At 36.3% G+C, this 23,430-nt stretch overlaps 1 protein-coding gene across 4 annotated transcripts in view; it reads left to right on the top strand.

Moving 5' to 3' along the window:
- SCN2A (sodium voltage-gated channel alpha subunit 2) overlaps positions 1–23,430 on the top strand; it is a 195,908-nt gene that overhangs the window by 43,235 nt on the left and 129,243 nt on the right. Inside the window, exon 1 of one of the 4 annotated variants that reach the window (XM_032755543.2) lies at positions 397–623. The exons of 1 other annotated variant lie outside the window; for it this stretch is intronic. The gene's annotated coding sequence lies outside the window, so the exon portion shown is untranslated. Of the gene's footprint in view, positions 1–396; positions 624–1,887; positions 2,416–2,481; positions 2,987–23,430 lie in introns of those variants that run through there. 2 more of the 4 variants (XM_032755544.2, XM_058441556.1) reach the window with 2 other exon arrangements.

Below are 23,430 nucleotides of genomic sequence, written 5' to 3'. Positions count from 1 at the left end.
AACAATAAGCTTGACATCTAAAATCGTTTTATAGGAGATACATGTTACTTTTTCAGATGCTATATAAAGTTAAATAAATCTTAAGTTTTCAATGATGGGAAAAGCTTCCATTTAGTTTAAACATAATGTAAATAAATTTAAATCCCCAAAATAGAATTATAATTCTAAAAATTCATACTATAATTCTTCTTCAATGTTTAAATTACAATTAATTAAAGTAGTTGATTTCAAATAGAGTGGAATTATGGGCTGTACATCATTTAATTTTATGTGCTGATTGCTACATAGCCAAAGGAACGTGAATTAAAATGGTTCCACTTTTGACCAGGAGATGGAGCTGTCATGTAAGATGCTGCCTTTATTTATTTATTTTTCTAATTTAGCATGCTGTTTTCTAACAGACATTGGGTACCATCGAATGAGTGTCAGAACAGAAAGCTAAGGCAAAGGAGGGAGGATGATGTGGTCATCCTTTCTTGTTTTTTTCTTCTTTAATGAGGATAGAACACATGTGAGATTTTACTTTCTACTCCAGTAAAAATTCTGAAGAATTGCATTGGAGACTGTTATATTCAACACATACGTGGATTCTGTGTTATGATTTACATTTTTCTTTATTTCAGGTAAGCCAGCATGATTCTATTTTTGACTTATCCACGGATCATTATCTATGTTAAGAATGACATTTAATATAAGATGTGTGCTTTGTTAGCTTGTATTCAGATCTAAGAGATTCAAAAGCTCTAATTCTAGCTGTTGTGCAATTTAAAATCTTCCTAGGCTGAAATGAGCTCTGACTATGACATACCATATTTTATTTTTTCTTTGGCTTTCTAGCTGTTGGTGTCTGTCTCCGGCTGTATTTGTTTACCTTTTAAAGGTAAAGCTTTCAAAGTGAAGGATGGGTTTTCCTTTCACAAGGGAAATACTGCTCCTTAATGCAGTGAACAAATTGTAGAGATATAATGAAGCAGATTAGCATGGCAGTGGCTCTGCCAAAGCCCAGGGCTGAGCCTTCTGATTGCAGCCTCAGAGGCAAGCCAATATTCTGAGTCCAAAGGCCTTTTGAGCGATTTCTGCTGGCTATGATGGTACAGATTGTTTATGTGTTTATTTTTACCTCTTAGAAATAATACGTAAGTCATTTCTCCCACATGAATCAAGATTTATGTAATGTGTTTAATAGACTTGGAATGAGACTATAGACCCTCCCTCCTCCCCCAGTATGGATGTGAGGAGTGTGCTGAACACAAATTAATTGCCATGAAAATTGATTTTTTCTGTATTTTATTGGATTTGGGATAATAGAACTGTGGCCATTTTAAATAGTTGATATTATAGAAGGTGCTCACATTTTAAATTATTTTAGGTCATGTGACACTATCTGTGTTAAAGAGTGGAATGACTCAGGAGGTGGAAGTTGCATGCAACAGCCTTGCTTCTCTCTGCTGCTTCTCGTGATTTCCCTTAAATCCTTGCTTGATTATTATCAGAATAACAGGAATAAAGACATATAGAAATCCTACATTTAAAAACCACTGATTTTCATTTAGAGAAATTTAAATAGATTTTACAAATATTTTAAAAATAGTTTCGTAAGATTGTTTTTAAATGCCTCGCTTCTTTCTCCTGTGGAAAGAGCTGTGTGTGTGTGTGTGTGTGTGTGTCTGTGTGTGTGTGTGTGTGTGTGTGTGTGTGATGGTGGAGGTGGCAGGCGGTGGAGGTGCATCAGGATGTTTTTATCTCAGTCATTGTTTTCCCATAAAGAGGTAGTTTTGCCATGTCAGAGGTTGTGAAACCTGTGGGGAATGATTTTATAAAATGGTTTGGACAAACCATGAAAAAAACATGTTTTTTAAATGTGTGGAATCGATAGAGTTTGTAGTTCCACATGGCTCCATATACATGGAGATTTTTAGAATTACAGATATTTAACCATTTATCCCCATTATCATTTAAAGAAAAGCAACTGTAATTGAGAGATAAGGTGGATTTCCCACAGTCACGTACTAAATTACAATAAGGCAAGGCTAAAACACTGATTGACAGTTCCATATCTTCCATAGCAGTAACACAATTTACCTCTAGTGTGAACATATCAGGATGGCATAGACCACATATGATGATATTCACTGTGCATGTGTGTGCGTGTGTGTGTGCCGTGTGTGTGTGTTTGGTTATATTCTGTAAAATAGAGTTTCTTTCAGCATACTGTTGCTCGATGGCATATTATATGCAGTGCTCAATTTTCTTAGTTTTCTTGTCAAAGCATCCAAGAAAACTGTATGACAACTATGGAAACTCTGTTTCTTAGTATGCCTTTTTCATTATTAGGTGGTGTATACTCTTCTACCCTATGCTCATGAATGATGTGGATGGCCACATGACTTTCCCTCCTACCTAATAGAAAAGATTGTACGTATAGGTTAATCTATTAACAACTATAAGAATATCATCTCATGTCCAAGCCTTTCCTCCTTTGTTCACTTACTAGGCACAGGCTTTACCCTACTTTTTCAATATCTTGAGAAAAGAAAGGGATTAAAATGTGTCATGTCTACATATATTTGTGGAATACCACGTATCAACCAAGTGTCCATGGTAGAGATAAAGAAATAATTAGTCACGGAGTTTACCTCAGGGAGGTTAACATGCAAATATACACGTGCAGATACCACTATACCTCAAAATAAGGAATGAAGAAAGATGGGAAAGTGAATGGGACAGAAATACCAGCACCTATCTTGTGCCAGGCACCATGTTACATCCTGGGATTCAGAACAAAACAATAATGTCAATTTCTGTCCATGGGGGGCTCAGAGGAAAAGATTTTAGGAGGATGTGACAGTTAAATTAGACCTTTAAGAGTGAATTGGATATAAATAAAGAAAAACAGAAAGTTGCTTATTCCAGGTACATAGGTGAGGCAAGTAAATACAAGAAAATGGAGAACGATAGGCATCATACAGGAAAACTGTAGAGAAAGGTAAATAACCCAATCTGTTTGAAGCTTCTGTTGTTGGTGTTGTTGTTGCAGTTGTTTTTTTTTTCCCCCTGGGGCAGTAAAAGTAAGGATAATGAATTTGGCTTTTGGTGTTATGCATTTGACATACTGGCACATACTCATACACTGGGGTGTTCTATAATGAGCTGAACATGTTATATCCATGTATCAGATTAGTGGTTAAGGCTGAATATGTAGATCTGCATGCAGTTGTGGGCAAAAATTAGGTCATACATAATTAAACATTAATGGGGAACAAAAGAGAAGTGAAGATGACTGGGGGCATAATTGTAAGATTAGGAGAGTAAAAAAGTGTAGAAAAATATTATTAAATTGTGTGAAAATAATGTGAGAAGTTGACAGAATAACAATATCATAGGAGGCAAAGCAGGTAAATTGAATATCAAAATAGGGATGAGAAACAATAGAAAATCCATAAAGGGGTTGGTTCATAAGAGGATAGAGTAAAGATGATGGATTTAGTTATCATTATTAGGTCATAAATGAATTTTAAGAGAAGAGGTTTAGTTGAATGGCAGAGACAGGGGCTCTGAGGACTGAATTGGACATGAGAAATCTGGGGAGTATATTTAAGTTTTAAGAGGTTTGCCAGGGAAAGGTAGGAGAGATAACATTTTATACCTTGAGAAAGAAGGTACTGTTCAGGGTAATTTAACTTTAGTGAGGATTAGAAAAACCTAAGCCTTTTGTAGAGTAAGATATGAAGTCAATAGAGAGAAAATTGAGGAAAGAAGAAACAAAAGTACGTCAAGGTCCTGAAAGAGACAGAAGGAAGGTTTGAAAATGCTTTTCCTTGACACAGGAAGAAAGGGTGGTTGATGATAATGAGCAAAGCTGGTGTAACTCACTTTGGGGGCCTGTTTTTCGAAATTAAATCCTTGTCTGTAAGACGAAGTATCTCCTCTGATTAAATCAGTTTGTTCCTCAGTAAAGGCTATTTGTGGCATGTGGACTTTGTGGAAGAAATAATTAATCCTCAGTAGCAAAATACTTTCCTGCAGAATATATTTTAGTCACATTAATTCTTGAATTGGAGACTAATAACACTTTCACATGAAGCTTTTACATACTTCAGTTATCAATTTCTTATTCATAACCACCTATTTAAAAACAGGTTCTATTTAAAACTCGTATTGAATTAGACCAACACGTATCTATTATACATATCTAGTTGATTACTAAGGGCTGGTTTGCCAGCATCTAAATTAATTATTCAAGTTCTTTCCTTTTTTGAATCCTTCAGTTTCATTAGCACTTTCACCAGGACTTGTGTAGAGAGAAAGTCAATGTGATGGCCAGGCACAGTGACTCACGCCTTTACTCGCAGCACTTTGGGAGGCCGAGGTGGGCGGATTGCCTGAGGTCAGGAGTTTGAGACCAGCCTGGACAACATGGTGAAACCCTGTCTCTACTAAAAATAAAAAATTAGCTGGGTGTGGTGGCAGGCACCTGTAGTCCCAGCTACTCAGGAGGCTGAGGCAGGAGAATCGCTTGAACCTGGGAGGCGGAGGTTGCAGTGAGCTGAGATTGCACTGCACTCCAGCGTGGGTGACAAAGTGAGACTCTGTTAATTCACCTGTCATGCATTCACCTGTCATGAAATGGCAGTGGGAAGCCTTAAAGAAGGCACAGGCATTGATGAGTTATGTATATATTTTGCTGATAGTAATGAATACCATTGGCAATATAATAGTGGCCACTGAAATATTATTTCTATTAGGAAAAGATAACCTGCATCAAGAATATGAGATGAAATTCTATTAAAAATGAAAAGTAGATGGGCCATGGTGGCTCTTGCCTATAATCCACTTTGGGAGGTCGAGGCGGGCAGATCACCTGAGGTCAGGAGTTCTAGACAAGCCTGGCCAATATGGTGAAAACCTATCTCTAGTAAAAGTACAAAAATTAGCCAGGTGTGGTGGCTGATGCCTGTAATCCCTGCTACTCCAGAAGCTGAGGCAGGAGAATCACTTAAACCCAGGAGGCAGAGGTTGCAGTGGACTGAGATCGTGCCACTGCACTCCAGCTTGGGCGATAGAGAGAAACTCTGGGTCAAAAATAAATAAATAAATAGAAAAGGAAAGGAAAGGAAAGAAGAAAAATAAAAGCTGACCTCTCTATAACACTCATACATTAGTGTTATCTCCTCTTTACCCATTTGAGTTTAGTGAAATTGGAGGTTGATGGAAGGAGAGGTAGAGGTGGATTTTGCAAATCAGAAGTATAATTTTTTTTTCTGGTAATGTTCCATTAAACTTTTCAGTCAAAACCTTTATGTGGAAGAAGACATAATTACTAACTACATTAATAATAATAATGAAAAAATTTTATCACGTAATATCTTTTTGTTTATTAGTGAAACATTTTAGAGAAATGATTTAAGAATCAAAGGTATTTAAGTATATTTTATTTATTGGAATGTGATAAAATATTTTTGAGGGTAAAAAACTGTGATTTCAGTTAGCTGTTTGTACTTACTAAAATAACATTTAGGGGGATAAAATGATCTTAGGGAGCAATTGCCCACGAAAGTGTTTTGAATTGTTTAGATTATTTTTATAGTTTTAAGTTGTTAAGTCTTTTGCTGGTATCTAGGATTAGTTGGGAGTATAATATGCTTTGAACATGAACATGTCTTTGTGTTATTAGCAAATAAGTATACAATTATGTGATTGTGTAATTACTCTGCTACATCTTGTGTTGTGTGATATGTATGGGGAAATGACAACGAAATAACAGTTCTCTTAAGCATATATGAAGGGTAGTGGTTGAAATATGAAAAAAAGAAAGGGAGATTATGATAATATTATGATAAGTGAAGACTGACACTATCCCTCTTCTCTGAATAACTGATATCAAAATGTGAAATGTCTAAGGCATGAAGCAAGCTGGTCAGCGCAATGGTGACGCTGTCTCTGTATCAGCCCAGCATTTCCAGCTAGGATATTTTCCTTCTTTTCTGTGTGATATTGTTTGGCTCTGTATCTTCACCCAAATCTCACCTTGAATTGTAGTTCCCATAATCTCCACGTGTTGTGGGAGGGACTCGGTGCGAGATAATTTAATCACGGGGGTGGTTACCCTCATGCTGTTCTTGTGATAGTGAGTGAGTTCTCACTCGATCTGATGGTTTTATAGGGGTTTTTTCCCCCTTTGCTTGTCCTTCTCTGTCCTGACACCTTGAGAAGAAGGGTGTTTGCTTACCCTTCCGCCATGATTGTAAATTTCCTGAGGCCTTCTCAGCCATGCAGCACTGTGAGTCAATTAAACCTCTTTCCTTTATAAATTACCCATTCTTGGGTATTTCTTCATAGCAGCATGAGAAGTGACTAATACACTGTGTCTCCCTGGATTGAGCAAATGAGGGAGCCCAGCAATTGTCGGGCAGCTAGGATCTGCGAGAAGTGCTTAGACCTACACTTACTATTTCCTGAATTAACAGTCCTAGAAGACAGGAGCCTAGTTATGTAGGCAGGGTTACCATAAAATGTGTCATCTAAACCAGGGTGCAGTTTGTTAATAATTTCTCCACAACGACAGGTATAAATCAAGATGGTTTCAGGTAAACTGGGATGCATAGTCACTCCACTTCTAAGGGTCAAGAAACTTCTACATTTAATCAGTCTATTCAATTAAATTGTTTATGATTTTGTTGCCTAAATGTTAGAAAGTTAAAATGTGAAATGACCTATCAATTAGACAAAGGGCATTCAGCTAAGCTGCTCCAATTACTGGCCTTGTTAAATCCACCAACTGAAATCTCTAATGACTCTTGTTGAATCCTTAGTTATATCACCAGGAATGTCACTCCAATAATGTTAAGCCTGACTTTCCAGGGAATTCAATTGTGTGCAGAAAAAAACTGTTAGTAAATTATGCTGTTATTACAAACCTAGATTCACAGCATCATAAATCTATTCAAATATAAAAGCAAAAGCAGGATAAAATATGGATTCAAATTATTTCCACATTTGGATATGCATCTTTTAAGGAGTTTTCATGAATGTGTAATGCTTAGAAGACAGGAATTTAGCTCCAAGAACACTGGAATTTTCTCCACTGGCACTTTCTACCCAAATCTCGGTAATGTCAATATGCATATGTATGGCCTCTTAACAAACTATCCTGTAAAGTAGTTAAATCATTTTCCTCCAATGATAATGTTTTTTTTTACCCTTCTTCAGACATCCACTCCCATGGTTTTTATCTTGAAACTCTTCATGGCCAGTAACTGTGGCCTGCCCATAATCCTTCCTTCATACATCCTACCCTACCTTTCTAGAGCATTTCATCTACAACTCCAGTTCAATCCTTTAATCACACCAGCCCTCTAAATAATTGATCTTGTCATACTTTGATTGTCTCTCAATAAATGTCCCCTTTCCTTTCATTAGATAAATTCCACAGTTATTCATAAAAGTCACTCCTTGTGTATACATACATACTTCACAAACTCCCCCGCTCAATGTTTTTTTGTTTGGTTGGTTTTTTGGTAACTGGCTAAATCTTCACCCTCATATTCAATTCCCACCTTACTTCATGCCTGCACTTTTACAGCTGGACACACGCACAAGTGGGTCCTTGATGATGCCCAGCAATCATGCCACATGTCCCTAGATCGATGCCCAGCAATCATGGCACATGTCCCTGGATCACTTACTCTCCCATGGTCTTGTACTTAGATTTCATACGCTTTCTTTTCTCCTCAAACCACCAATACCTCCTACCTTGACTTCACTCTCAGTTGACAACTTTGTTTCCTAAATCAGTGAGAAAATTGAAACAATCAGAAGAGATTTTTTCCTACAGGTTTCTATCACTACATGTGCCTTCCTAACAGGTTCTGCACCCACATAACCTGACCTCCCACCCATTACCTTAAATCAACTATCCCTGTTTCTATCTAAAATCGTTCCTGCATCTGTGCGCTAGATCCTACTCTTTCTGACTTACACAAGGGCATCTCTAGAGCATTTTATTTCTCTGTCTCTCCTGCATTAGTAATTTTAGCTCTTTATTATATTTGCATACAAGCATTTTATTATTGCTCTTATATTTGAATTTTTTTTACTTCCTTCAACTATCTTTTTTTATTTTTTGTCGTCTTTGCAAAAATACTTAATGAAAGTGTTTGCTATATTCTCTCTATGTCTCTCTTTCTATTCTCTTTTAAATCTACTTTAGTCAAGTTTTTACTCTTACCATTTTACCAAATCAGCTCCTGATAGAAATCTGATGACCACCCTATTGCCAAATTCAGCAGTCCATCCTCAGCTTTCATCTTACTTGACCATCCAGCAATACTGGAGACAGTTCATTACTGTCTCCCCCTTGATACACTGCCTTCCATTGGATTTCAGGATAGCATACAATTTTGACTCTTCTCTTAGCTTATTGTTCACTCCTTCACAGTCACTTTACTCTTTACTCTGCCTTCCCAGACTTCATTATTTGGATGTCCCTGATTTTCTTTTCTTCTTTATCTACTTTCTTTTGATCCCATTGAGTTTTATGACTTTAAATGCCATATAAATCATGATGACATCCAAATATTTACCTCCAGTTTTCTGCCAAGCTGAACTTGTGTGTCTAACTGCTTATTTGGCTTGGATATCTAGAAGACACTGCAAAGTTAACATCCCTAAACTAAATTTCTGATAGTCCTCCCAACCAACCTGCTCCAATCCCCGCTTTCCCCACCTTACTTTTTTCAGGAGATAACTCTAGTTTTCCTCATCCTCAGGCTAACAACTCTAGTATCATCCTTGATTATTCTTTTTCTCTTATATCTGACATTCAATCCCTGAGAAATTCCTGTTGATTTCAACTTCAGAATATACCCAGGATCTATGTGCTGCCACCTTCACACTGCTACCCCGCTCAAGCCACCATCAAGTTTCTCGTGGATTTCTGCCTTAATTTCCTAATTGGACTTTATTCTTCTACTTCTCCTCACAATCTATTCTCAACATGTCAAGAGAGAAGTAAGATTACGCCACATCCCTGCTCAATATTCCACAAGTGATTTCCAGTTTTCTCAGGGTAAAAGCCACCTGACAATTTCCAAAAAGGCTCTATTTAGCCTGGTCTCCATCCCATTACAGTATTTCTCTGAATTTGTCTCCAGTTTTTCTTTCCCTCATTCACTTTCACTATTTCTTGAATATTGCAGGAACACTTCAATTCTTTGGGCTGTTTCCTCTGCCTAGAAGCCTTTTGCCTCGGGCACTTACATGACTAACCTCCTCACCTGTTCAAAATCTGAGCTCAAATGTTGTTTCTAAATAATATCTACTCTTTACTATCCTATTTAAAAATCTCAGCCCCCTTCCTCTAACTTCATTCTTATCATCTCCCATATGCTTCTATACTTTCTTTTCTTTGTTATCATTTGCTTTGCTTTGTTCTTTTTTTCCTTTCCTTTCCTTTCTTTTCTTTCCTTTCCTTCTAACACATCACGTTATAGCATACTGTATACATTGTATTTCTCCTGTTGGTAATTTAAGCCCCAAATGGGCAGAGATTATTATCTGTCTGGTGCACTGATGTTTCACAAATGCTTAGAACACTTCCTGATCTATAGAAGAGACTAAAAATGTTTGTAGAATAAATTAATGAATCTTAGAAACTTAAATTTATTCCTTTAAGCATACTAAGGGGCACTATGCTTTCTCTTTCACTTTATTGGGCTGATTCACATTTACAAATGACCCCATGCAATCTGCCTGATTTTTCATTCAGTATTTACACCAGTAGAAATAAATGCATATTAGTGTTATAAAATCAAACCTTAAATGAGAGTAAATGTTTGCTTGTTCATCTTGTAGATTGTGAGCTCCTCAAAGTCAGGAACTTGGTCATCATATCTGTCTCCCAAATACCACACTCAATGTCTGGCACATAAGAAGTTTTAAAAATATGCTGTTTTAGTCACAGGATGAGCATACACTTAAAATTTAATATTGGTCCTGCATATGCTGTGTCCTGAGCTTTCTCTATGTAGGTTGCTTTAATTCTTACAACGGTGTGGAGCGAAGCATTGGTCTCATTTTACAGATGTGATAAAGCTGGTTATTTTGTCCAGGACTTAATCATTGCAGTATTCTCACTGTCTAATCTCTAGTGACCATATCACAGGAAGTTAATTATACTCTTTTTTTAAAGATAAATTGAAATAATGCTAACAATGCCAGATTTCTTGGAAATGTTTTGTTTTTAGTTTCAGTTAGAAGCACGCCTTAGCTTAGTGAATAAGGGACAATGAATGTTATTTATTTTCCTGCTCAATTCAGTTGGGAAAATTGACCTCATCGTTTTGTGCTTTCAATCCCTTAAGTGTAATAAAATTATTTACTACCTTAGTTTATATAAATCACCAAGATCTAATGGAAGCCACCCAGTTAACTCTCCTAAAGAGTCTTCAAGCATGTTTTGTTCTAAATCGCATCTTAGGTATTTTCCATTGTTTACCACCTAATGTCTATACTACTTTATTTATAGAAAGTCTTATCTAATATAAATATGCTAACCAGCTATGATAAAATTGATCCCTTTCCACATAATCATATATGAAAAAAATTCCACTGAATATATTTCTGCCCTCCATAGGTTCCAGGATTTCAGTGAATTTTTCTTAATAATCTCCTCTGCTTCAGAAATGTATATAAACTTTTGTCCTAATCAAATCTAACTCAAATGTCACTTCCTTTATGATGTTCTCTCTGTTTTCATATGCAGCATATACTTCCATTATACTCTGCACCTATGTCTACATTTGTAATGTGAAGTAGCCAGATATATGTGGACCTGGGTCATCTGTCATATTTAATTGTGTACTATATAAGGACAGATATTGTTTTGTATGGTTCTATCAAGCCACTCAGTATCTACATATACTGCCTTCCGTAGGAGGTAATACATATGCTGAGCTCTACTCATTTAAAACTTCAATCAAGGTACTATTGGAGTTTCTTAGTTTTACAACATAACTTTGTCCTACTTCAAGTGAGCTATTAAAATAGCTCTCAGTAGTTTGCTTTAATACAACTGCCTTTAATAGCTTTTAAATTTAGTGTTGGAGTAGACTTTATGGTGATTTGTAAAATGATATGGATATGGTATATAGACAATTTTAACAGAAACTAATAATAATTATAATTTAGGGAGACAGTGCCCTCTTGCTCTCCCTATTTCTCACACACACACACACACACACACACACACACACATACATACACACAGGCACACACATACACACACACAAAAATCTCTATTTCCAAATCTTGTTCACAAAGAGCTCTCTAACTCCATGAGTAATTTTTACAACCAATAGCAGATTAACCAACAATAGTCACACAAACATATACACACATGTATATATAGCCTAACTCCCCCACATCATTATTATCTATCTATCTTCAAGAATGCAACTTATAAAATACAATGACCTAGCTGCTATAGGAAAGGATAAAATGTAGGTTGCAGTGTTCTTCTGACATTGAGATGGCAAGGAATGTGTTTTTTGCAAGAATTTCAAAACCTGAATTGTAGAATGATTTGAGATACTGCCTTAACTACCAACAAATTTGATCTCGTGTTCTTCATCATTTTTCTGAGATTCTGGTTTCCCAAATTTCTGACCTTAATTGACTCAACCAAAAAAATCTGCTTATTATTAAAGACCATAAGGAGTAATCAACAGAACAATATATGATTTAATATAATATTAAATATATTTTACAACTCAAAACATTCTAAAAGATGTGATGGTTTCTGACTATAATTCAGTATATACTATTTTAGTTTTAGTGACAGTGTTTCTAACAAATACAGGAAAATGTTTCAGAACCTAGTGTCCTTTACAGCAAGTAGCAAAAACAGACTCAGGAATATGTAAGCAAAATCTAGCCAAACCAAACCAACCAACTAGACAACAACAACAAAGTGTGTTGCTGAATGGCTCATAGACAAGGACAAGTATTTGGGATGTTGTAATATAATAGGTGGTAAGAACCAAAGGAACATCCGTGATTCAAGTGAGAGTGGTGGTGGTAGAAAACAAAGCAAAAGAAACGATAATAGGAGTAGAAATAATAAAAGAAAAAAGTCAAAGGGTGTATTTTCACATGTACACTTTCAAAGATAGCATGATGATATTTTGTCTCAGGAATTTCACGCAAAGTGCTGCATATGTTGATATGTTAGGTCTCTTCCGGCCCAGTGAAGATTATCTTGTGTGGTTTAAGTTCTCTATGCCATGAGTGAGGTAAGGGCATTTATTCCCCAGATCCTTCCCTGCCAGATTACTGTGGTTGAATGTAAACACCACAACTCCTGCCAAATGGCCCCTACTCCCTCTGATTCTAGTAATTATTTCCTCCTTTTGCCTCCTACTGCTGCTAGCCTTGGGGTGCACCCTGCTTTGTTTATTTTCCTTAACCCTAATATACCTTTGTAAATAATCCTTTTTTATTTTAATCTCTCAATTAAAATCTCCTCTTGGGGTGTGTCATCTGTTTTCTGCTAAGATTTGATTAATATAATAGCTAACATTTATGAAATATTTACTATAATACAGGCACTGTTGAAATAATTCACATGAATCCAATTTTTTTATCCTCACAACGATCATGTGAATTAGGTACTATTATGACTAAATTTAAAATATGATGCTACTGAAGAACATAGATTTTAAATACCTTCATGATCATATAGCTAAAAACTAAGACAAAATAAAATCCAGGAGTCTGACTCCAGAGGAGAGCTTAGATGTGATAGTAATTAATGTGCTTTTAAAGAAAATCTTATATTGTTGGTGTCTACATAAATCCCATAGACAAGATCTAAGTACGAAAAAAAAATAGAAGCAAGTCAGGAAAACTTAGTTCACAGGTAATAAAACTAGACACAGATATCTAAATTTAGAAATATCCCATGCACATATTCTGCATATCTGAATGCATCAAGATATTAATAAACATCTTAATTCTTTGGAAAAAATATAGAGGGGAATTTTTTTCAACATTTGAAGAAAACATTTAACTAATATAAATATATCATACAAGTTAACTGCAAAATCTATCTGCTGTCTATCCTCATGTTCAGTTATCAAGTCTATATCATTTAAATTTAAGATGAAAAAAACACTACTTAAATCCCAAAGACTTATTAAAGTAAAACTAGTAAGTGCATTTTACTTATCAGTTATTTCCCTGAAAATGCACTTTTTTAAATTAATTTTTTATTTAAAAAAGAACATCATGCCATTAAACAAAAAAAAGGAAATTTTATTTCCTAGGAAATTCTTGCTGATTTTTACATAGGGTTGTGACAAACAAATGTCAGATTTTTATTTTTATTCACAGTAAGGAGAGATTTTATCTTCAGCGATAATTACAAGGTGGGGAAAGGGCAAGGATCTCAAGAGTTAGGCAAAGATTTCTCTTTTAGAGAGAGGAGTAAACAAGGCTAGAATGAACTGGGTGGGGAGAAGAGGGATTTAAGGGTGGTATGATCTGACAGAGAATGTTTCACTCTGAGACCAGCCTGCTACCTTGAGGGACTATGTAAGGGGGGTGGCGTGCTGCCTCATCTTGAAAGTAAGTCAAAATTCAGGGGTTTGGGGAAAGTAGAAAATCTTAACCAAAATTTGGTTAATAGGCATTTTGTTCCCATTGGTCAGTGGGGACGGACAGTTTAGCTTATCATTTATGAGGTAAAGAATGGGAATTTTGAAGTTCTGTGTTGGGTCTCATCATGGGTGAATGGGGGACATTTGTAAGTTTTGCCTGTGCTATATGGGGAAGGGTCATTCTTTACAGTAATTTCCTAGAACACGAAAGGTTAGGGGGGTTCTTATTATTTCATCTACATGAACTGGAACAGAAGATGATTTCACTGGTTTATTAAACTCCTCAGGATCTTCTACCTGCCCTTCTTAACCTTTACTTTTCAAATTCGCTTCTGTCTCCTTTCTAGAGCTGGTAATCTTTCTTCGATGAAGTTCATGAAATTCTTCATGACATGACATAGACTTTGACAGTTCTGTTTTTGATGTGCATAACACCTACCAGATTGATTTGTGATAATATCATTGAGAGGTCACTTATAGCCTATTTATGACTCAGCAAACCATGGTCTTTTACAGCCTCTTTTAAGATGGTTTGGAGAGATAAAGAATAATATTTCATGACATGTAAAAATTATATTAAGTTTGAAGTTTAATGTCCATAAATAAGTTGTATTGGGACACAGCCATGCTTATTTTTATATAAATTTTCCATGACTGTTTTCATCGTATAAGGTGAGAACTGTATACTTGGAACAGAGACAATATGGTCCACAAAGCCAAAAATACTTACTAAATCATCCCTTATGGAAACTAAGTTGCAGACTCTGGTCTATATAGTCACATTACACTACAATTATCAAGTATAGATGCTTGACAGTATTTAAGTTTCTGAATCAATGAACCTATATAGAGAAATGTATAGGTATAACTATATTACTGATATATCCTATTAATTTCACTATTTTTCTGTTGACTTTTTAGCTTTTCTACGTACATAATGTTGTCTGTAAATAATTAGGACAATTATGTCATGCCTTTCTTTACTAATATTTCTAAGCAATCATTCCTTTACTTATTTCTTTTTTTTTTTTTTTGAGACGGAGTCTTGCTCTGTGCCCCAGGCTGGAGTGCAGTGGCGCGATCTCGGCTCACTGCAAGCTCCGCCTCCCGGGTTCACGCCATTCTCCTGCCTCAGCCTCCCGAGTAGCTGGGACTACAGGCGCCCGCCAACACACCCGGCTAATTTTTTGTATTTTTAGTAGAGACGGGGTTTCACCGTGTTAGCCAGGATGGTCTCGATCTCCTGACCTCGTGATCCGCCCGCCTCGGCCTCCCAAAGTGCTGGGATTACAGGCTTGAGCCACCGCGCCCGGCCGCCTTTACTTATTTCTAAACAATGTTTACCCCCAGTTATATTGTCAGATTTTCCTGGAAAATATTAATGGTGCAAATTTCCTGCTGTTTCCTAACTTTGACATAAATATTCATAGTGGCTCTTCACTAAATTACATTTACATCAATATCCTTAGTGATATATTGATGTAAATTTGATTTGAGACAGATCAACTTCATAATGTAAGGATATTTCTCTTTACAAAGAGAATTTATGATAATTTATAAATAAATGTGGTATCTATTAAATGACTTTTAAGCATCTAGATGTAGTTCAGATTCTGTTTTGGCCCATTAATATCATGTATTTCATTAATATATTTTTAAGTACTGCATCATTTTTTCATTACTATTTTGGATCTTATTTTGGTGCATTATGTTATTAAGTAGTTGTATATTTTATTTAAGATGTTTATAACTGTATTCATTAGTGATATTGGCTGTAGATTTCATTTTTGAGGGTGTTCTTTTGGAAAAGTTTTACTATCAAATTTATATTTGCTTCAAAAATATTTTTGAGTAATTTTCCTATTTTTCTATCCTTTGAATGTGTTTACAAAATGTGGAAATAAATTGTTTCTAGATAATATCAATATTTACTTGCTAGAAAATAAAAACTCACCTATAAACATGTTTTATTGTTATTTTAAAGTGGTTTTACATATTTCTTTTAACTCATTTCCTTATTAATTTCCTGATCAAGTTTTCACTTCTTACTCATTTTGACAATTTCACTTTCATAGACGTACACATTTTGTAGAAAAATTCGAAGATTTTAGCATAGTTAATAATTTTGTTTGCAGGCTTTTGGTCTCTCAAAAGCTAAGAAAAATGAATTAATGTATTCTACAATTGTGCTGAATTTCTAACAGCTTTGCATAATAATGTACTACTATTAACTTCATGATTTTATGACCAGTATATATTTATTAGAACATTTACAAGTACAAAATTACCTTACTGATTCATTTAAGTTATTTGCGTTGAGGTAGGTTTTCTCTCTAATAACATTGTAAAACCTACATTTTTGTTTGTATTTGTCGATATATTTTTGTCCATTTTTTAATTTTTAATTTTGGCAATTTGTTCTATGCTTCTTTCAAATAAACAACATCTGTTCAACTTTTGCTTTGTGATCTAATTTGGTATTTTGTGTTAGTTAATTATAAATTAACCAATTCAAAATTTATTATTTTAAGTATCAGATAATATTTGATTTTTCTTCTCATAACTTGTTTTGTGGTTTCTACTTTTCTTATATTTTTCTTGATTTTCCCATAGGGGTATATCAACTGCAGTTTTTCCCATCTTTATTTTTTCTTCTTCTATTTTTTCTAGCTTTTTGGAATGCATGTATTGCCTTATTTCATTCCATTATTTTAAAAGAAACCATCAGCATCATAAATGAAACTATCTATTAACTACCCTTACATAAGATAAAAATATTGTTTTTTCTTTCTCTTCCAACTATTTTCCAGTTTAAAAAAATGTACACGATTTGGTATTCACATTAATTTAAAAATGTTCTCCATAAGTCATAAGTTCAGACTTTCCCATCTGGTGGGAAATATTTCAAAAACATTAGTGAGACTTGCAGTGTCCTGCTTTTGCTGCAAAACTTGCTCTTCCTTCAGCCCTTGCCATGGAATTCAGGTGTAATTGTGGTGTTCTATTGGCACATCCTTTATTTACAGACTTACCTCAGAGATATTACTGGTTCAGTTCCACACCACCAGAAAAGCAATTATCACAAAGTGAATCACATGATTTTTTTGACTTCCTAGTCTATAAGAGACTTACCTTTTTTACTTTTTTAATCACAGCCATTCTGACTGGTGTGTCAGATGGTATCTCACTGCGGTATTTGTTTCTGTGTTTTGTTGTTGTTGTTGTTTTTGTTGTTGTTGTTGTTGTTTTTGAGATGGAGTCTTGCCTGTCACCCAGGCTGGAGTGCAGCTACATGATCTTGGCTCACTGCAAGCTCTGCCTTCCGGGTTCACGCCATTCTCCTGCCTCAGCCTCCCAAGTAGCTGGGATTACAGGCGCCCTTCACCAGGCCCAGCTAATTTTTGTATTTTTACAGAGATGGGTTTTCACCATGTTGGCCAGGATGGTCTCCAACTCCTGGCTTTAAGTGATCCACCCACCTCGGCCTTCCAAAGTGCTGGGATAACAGGCGTGAGCCACCACACCCAGCCTCATTGTGGTTTTGATTTGCATTCTCTAATGATCAGTGATGTTGAGTTTTTTCTTCATATGTTTGTCCCATGTATGTCTTCTTGACATGTATGTCACTTGAAAAGTGTCTGCTCACGTCCTTTGCCTGCGTTTTAATGGTGTTTTGTTGTTGTTGTTGTTGTTGTTTTTTGTTTTTTGCCTGTAAATTTGTTTAAATTACTTATAGATTCTGGATAGTAGAACTTTGTCGGTTGCATACTTTGCAAATATTTTTTCCCATTCTGTAGGTTGTCTGTTTACTCTGTTGAATTTCTTTTGTTATGCAGAAATTCTTAAATTTAATTAGATCCTATTTGTCAATTTTTGGTTTTGTTGCAATCGCTTTGGCATTTTTGTCATGAAACTTTTGCCAGGTCCTATGTCTAGAATGGTATTTATCAGCCTACCTTCTAGAGTTTTTATAGCTTTAGGTTTTATTTATTTTATTTATTTATTTATTTATTTTTTTGAGACGGAGTCTCGCTCTGTCGCCCAGGCTGGAGTGCAGTGGCGCAGTCTCGGCTCACTGCAAGCTCCGCCTCCCAGGTTCACGCCATTCTCCTGCCTCAGCCTCTCCGAGTAGCTGGGACTACAGGCACCCGCCACCACGCCCGGCTAATTTTTTGTATTTTTAGTAGAGACGGGGTTTCACTGTGGTCTCGATCTCCTGACCTCGTGATCCACCCGCCTCGGCCTCCCAAAGTGCTGGGATTACAAGCGTGAGCCAGCGTGCCCGGCCAGCTTTAGGTTTTAAATTTAAGTATTTAATCCATCTTGAGTTTATTTTTTGTATGGTATAAGGAAGTGGTCCAGTTTCAATCTTCTGCATATGGCTAGCCAGTTATCCCAGCATTATTTATTAAACAGGAAGTGCTTTGTCCATTGCTTGCTGGAGAGATTGCAGAGACAAGGGATTGCTTATACACTGTTGGTGGGATTGTAAATTAGTTCAGCAATTATGGAAAACAGTGTGGTGATTCCTCAAAGAACTTAAAGCAGAATTACCATTCAACCCAGCAACCCCATAATTGGGTACGTGCCAAAGAAATATAAATGGTTCTACCATAAAGACACATGCACACCTATGTTCACTGCAGCACTGTTCACAATAGCGAAGACATGGAATCAACCTAAATACCCATCAACAGTGGACTGGATACATATACACCATGGAATGCTATGCAGCCATAAAAGATTATAAGATTATGTCCTCTGCAGGGACATGGGTGGAGCTGGGGGCTATTATAGTAAGCAAACTAATGTAGGAACATAAAACCCAATACCACATGTTCTACCTTACAAGTGGGAGCTAAACAATGAGAACTCATGGACACAAAGAGGGGAGCAAAAGGCACTGGGGCCTACTTGAGGGAGGTGGGTGAGAGGAGGAAGAGGATCACAGAAAAGTGCTTATTGGGTACTATGCTTATTACCTGGGTGGCAAAATAATCTATATCCCTGTTACATTCAGTTTACCTATATAACAAACCTTCACATGTACCTCTGAACCTAAAATAAAAGTTAAAAAAAGACCTGTGTTTACACTATACTATAGTTTATTGAGTATGTAATAGAATTACATCCGAAAAAGCAATGTACTTACCTTAATTTAAAAATATTTTCTTGCTTACAAATGCAAATAATCATCTGAGTCTTCAGCAAGTCATAATCTTTATGTAGGTGGAGGATCTTGTCTGGATGTCAATGGCTGCTGACTGATCAAGGTGGTGGTTGCTAAAGGTTGGGTGGCTGTGGCAACTTCTTAAAATAAGACCACAATGAAGTTTGTTGCATTGATTGACTCATATTTTCATGAAAGATTTCTCTTTGGCATGGAATCCTGTTTGATAGCATTTTACCCACAGTGGAACTCCTTTCAAATTGGAGTCAATCTTCTCAAAACCTGCCACTGCTTTATCAACAAGTTTATGTAATATTCTAAATCCTTTGTTATCATTTCACAATATTCACAGCATCTTCACTGGGAGTAGATTCCATCTCAAGAAACCACTTACTTTGATCATTCATGAGAAGCAATTCCTCATTCATTCAAGTTTTATCATAAGATTACAGCAATTAAGTCACATTTTCAGGCTTCACTTCTATTCTAGTTCTCTTGCTATTTCTACCACATCTGCCGTTACTTCCTCCACCGAAGTCTTGAACCCCTCAAAATCAACCATGAGGACTGGAATCAACTTCTTCCAAATTCCTGTTAATGTTGATATTTTGACCTCCTCCTAGGAATCATTTATGTTCTTAATGACGTCTGGAATGGTGAATTCTTTCTAAAAGTTTTCTAATTTACTTTGCCCAGACCCATTCATGGAATCATTATCTATGGCACCAGTAGCCCTACAAAATTGGTTTTTTTTGTTTGTTTGTTTGTTTGTTTTTTTTTTTTTTGAGACAGAGTCTCACTCTGTCACTCAGGCTGGAGTGCAGTGGCATGATCTCAGCTTGGCTCACTGCCAGCTCGGTCTTCTGGGTTCACACCATTCTCCTGCCTCAGCCTCCCGAGTAGCTGGGACTACAGGCGCCTGCCACCATGCCCGGCTAGTTTTTTGTATTTTTAGTAGAGACAGGGTTTCATCGTGTTAGCCAGGATGGCCTCTATCTCCTAACCTCGTGATCTGCCTGCCTCGGCTTCCCAAAGTGCTAGGATTATAGGCGTGAGCCACCGCGCCCGGCCAAAATGGATTTCTTAATAAGACTTGCAGATCAAAATGACTCCTTGATCCATGGAGTGCAGGCATGAAAACGTTAATCTCCTTGCAGATCTCCATCAGAGCTCTTGAGTGACTAGGTGCATTGTCAATGAGCAGTAATATTTTGAAAAGAATAGTTTTTTTCTGAGCAGTAAATCTTAACTGTGAGCTTAAAATATTCAGTAAACCATGCTGTAAACAGATGTGCTGTCATTCAGACTTTATTGTTTCATTCACAGAGCATAGGCTGAATACATTTAGCATAATTCTTAAGGGCCCTAGGATTTTTGGAATGGTAAATGAGCACTGGCTGCAACTGAAAGTCACCATCTGCATACAGTTATCCCTCAGTATGCATGGAGGACTCGTTCCAGGACTCAGATGAATACCAAACTCTGTGGAGTCCCTGATATAAAATAGTGTGGTGGCCAGGCATGGTGGCTCACGCCTGTAATCTCAGCACTTTGGGAGGCTGACGCGGGTGCATCGCCTGAGGTTAGGAGTTCAAGACCAGCCTGGCCAACATGAAGAAACCCCCTTCTCTACTAAAAATACAAAAACATGAGTTGGGGGTGGTGGCGGGCACTTGTAATCCCAGCTACTTGGGAGGCTGAGGCAGGAGAATCACTTGAACCCAGTAAGTGGAGGTTGCAGTGAGCTGAAATTGTGCCACTGCACTCCAGCCTGGGTGACAAGAGTGAAACTCCATCTCAAAAAAATATAATGGTATGTGTGGTATTTGAATATAACCTAGGCACATCCTCACATATACTTTCAAACATCTCTACATTACTTATGACACCTAATACAATGTAAATGCTATGTAAACAGTTGTCGTATTGTAATGTTTAGGGAATAGTGACAAGAAAAATTTGGCTGTACATGTTCGGTACAGATGCAATTTTTAAAAAATATTTTTGATCCATGGTTGGTTAAACTCACAGATGCAGAATCCACACAAATAAGGAGAGCTAACTATACTTCTAAATTCCATAATTCTCAATTTTATCTTTTGTAAAAGAACTGGACTAGATTATCTCTAAAGTGTCTTCCACTTCTATATTTCTTCCAGTCCACATTAATAGGACCATTGCTAGGCTGATATCTGTTTCTAAAGTACTACAGAGTAAATCAACAAGGAGAAGCAAGGTTGTCTTCTCATTTAGACGGCCAGAGGTTGCTAAATACTCCAGTTCTGAATTATAAGTGAAACAGGGAAGTTATACTAGGTTATTGGTGTGCTGTTAAATGTTTTAACATTGGCTTTGCTCTATTAACTTTATCTGTCCTTTTTTTAAAATCATTTTCAGAAATAAAATAAGGTGAATCACCTCAAGTGGGGTACACCAATGAGTTGAGATCAGTTTGGGAGGTCCTTCATATTGACCTTTGTTGATACAAATTATCTTTGTCACAGAATATTGCTGTGATTCCATTACCTTCTGTTGTACTTGCCTGAGCTTCCCATTGTTTTAGTCACTCTGCATCACTGTGTACGATGTCAATTGTGTTTTAGATGGTTAAAAAAAGGGAAAAGAAACATTTCAGTCATACCAAAGTGTTGATTTGCAAGAAAGAGTATAATTTACTGTGGCTCTGGGTATTGATTAATCTATGCAATGAAAATGGCTTTTGAGTGCTTTGGTTATCTCTCAGTTGAAATGATCTCTATTTTTTAAGCTGATAATTACCGAAAAATGTCTCAAGTGGAAAAAAGAGTGCAATACAAACTAGTGTTTTATCCAGATATCTATTCTGCCTGGGAAAGGTAAAAGGATACACACTATGGTTGCAATAAGGTCTGGATGTTTTACTTCTGTGTATGTGTATTTCTGGCCCATCTCAAATAATAGGTGGGACTTTTTTCCACTTTTATTTTAAGTGAAGGGGCACATGTGCAGAATGTGCAGGTTTGTTACACAGGTAAACATGTGTCATGTGGGTTTGTTTTACCCATTATTTCTTTTTTAAAAAAATTTCAATAGGTTTTTGGAGAACTGGTGGTGTTCGGTTACACGGATGAGTTCTTTAGTTGTGATTTCTGAGATTTTGGTGCACCCTGACCCAAGCAGTGTACACTGTACCCAATGTGTAGTCTTTTATCTCTCACCCCCTCCCACCATTTCCCCTGAGTCCTCAAAGTCCATTGTATCATTCTTATGCCATTGCGTCCTCATAGCTTAGCTCCCATTTGTGAATGAGAACTTAACGATGTTTGGTTTTCCATTCCTGAGTTACTTCACTTAGAATAATGGTCTCCAATTCCATCAAAATTGCTGAGAAAGCCATTATTTCATTCCTTTTTAAGACAAAGCAGTATTCATATATATTTGTATATGTATAATAATATATATGTATATACACATAAAATAATATATATATATTAATCAACAAGTGATTAATGGGCATTTGGGCCAGTGCCATATTTTTGCAATTGTGAATTGTGCTGCTATAAACATGTGCTGTGCAATTATCTTTTTCGTATAATGACTTCCTTTCCTCTGGGTAGATACTCAGTAGTGGAATTGCTGGATCAAATGGTAAGACCTACTTTTCATTCTTTAAGAACTCTCCACAGTTTTCAGTAGTGGTTGTACTAGTTTATATTCCCACCAACAGTGTAAAAGTGTTCCCTTTTTACCACATCCATGCCAATATCTATTATTTTTTGATTGTATCAATTCTTGCAGGAGTAAGGTGATATCTCATTGTGGTTTTGATTTGCATTTCCCTGATAATTAGTGACGTTGAGCATTTTTTCATATGTTTGTTGCCCATTTGTATATCTTCTTTTGAGAATTGTCTATTCACGTCCTTAGCCCACTTTTTGATGAGATTGTTTGTTTTTTTTCTGGCTGATTTGTTTGAGTTCATTGCAGACTCTGGATATTTACTAGTCTTTTGTTGGATGTATAGATTGTGAATATTTTATCCCACTCTGTGGGTTGTCTGTTTACTCTGCCAATTATTTATTTTGCTGGTCAGAAGCTTTTTAGTTTAATAAGTCTCATCTATTTATTGTTGTTTTTGTTGCACTTGCTTTTGGGTTTTTGGTCATGAAGTCTTTGCCCAAGCCAATGTCTAGAAGGGTTTTTCGGATGTTCTAGAAGTTTTATGGTTTCAGATCTTAATTTAAGTTCTTGATCCATCTTGAATTGTTTTGTATAAGGTGAAATATGAGGATCCAGTTTCATTCTCCTACATGTGGTTTGCCAATTATGCCAGTACCATTTATTGAATAGGGAGTCCTTTCCCTACTGTATTTTTTGGTTTGCTTTGTCAAAGCTGTAAGCATTTGGCTTTATTTCTGAATCCTCTATTCTGTTCCACTAGTCTATATGCTGATTTTTATGCCAGTACCTGCTGTTTTGGTGACTATAGCCTTATAGTTTGAATTCAGGTAATGCGATGCCTCCAAATTTGTTCTTTCTGTTTAGTCTTGCTCTGACTATGCGGGCTCTTTTTTTTCATGTGAATTTTTAGATTATTTTTTCTAGTTCTATGAAGAATAATGGTGG

Source organism: Hylobates moloch, unplaced genomic scaffold (assembly GCF_009828535.3).
Source record: "Hylobates moloch isolate HMO894 unplaced genomic scaffold, HMol_V3 SCAFFOLD_1, whole genome shotgun sequence".
Classification (NCBI taxonomy): Eukaryota; Metazoa; Chordata; class Mammalia; order Primates; family Hylobatidae; genus Hylobates; species Hylobates moloch.
This window is presented reverse-complemented; position numbering and strand designations above follow the sequence as displayed.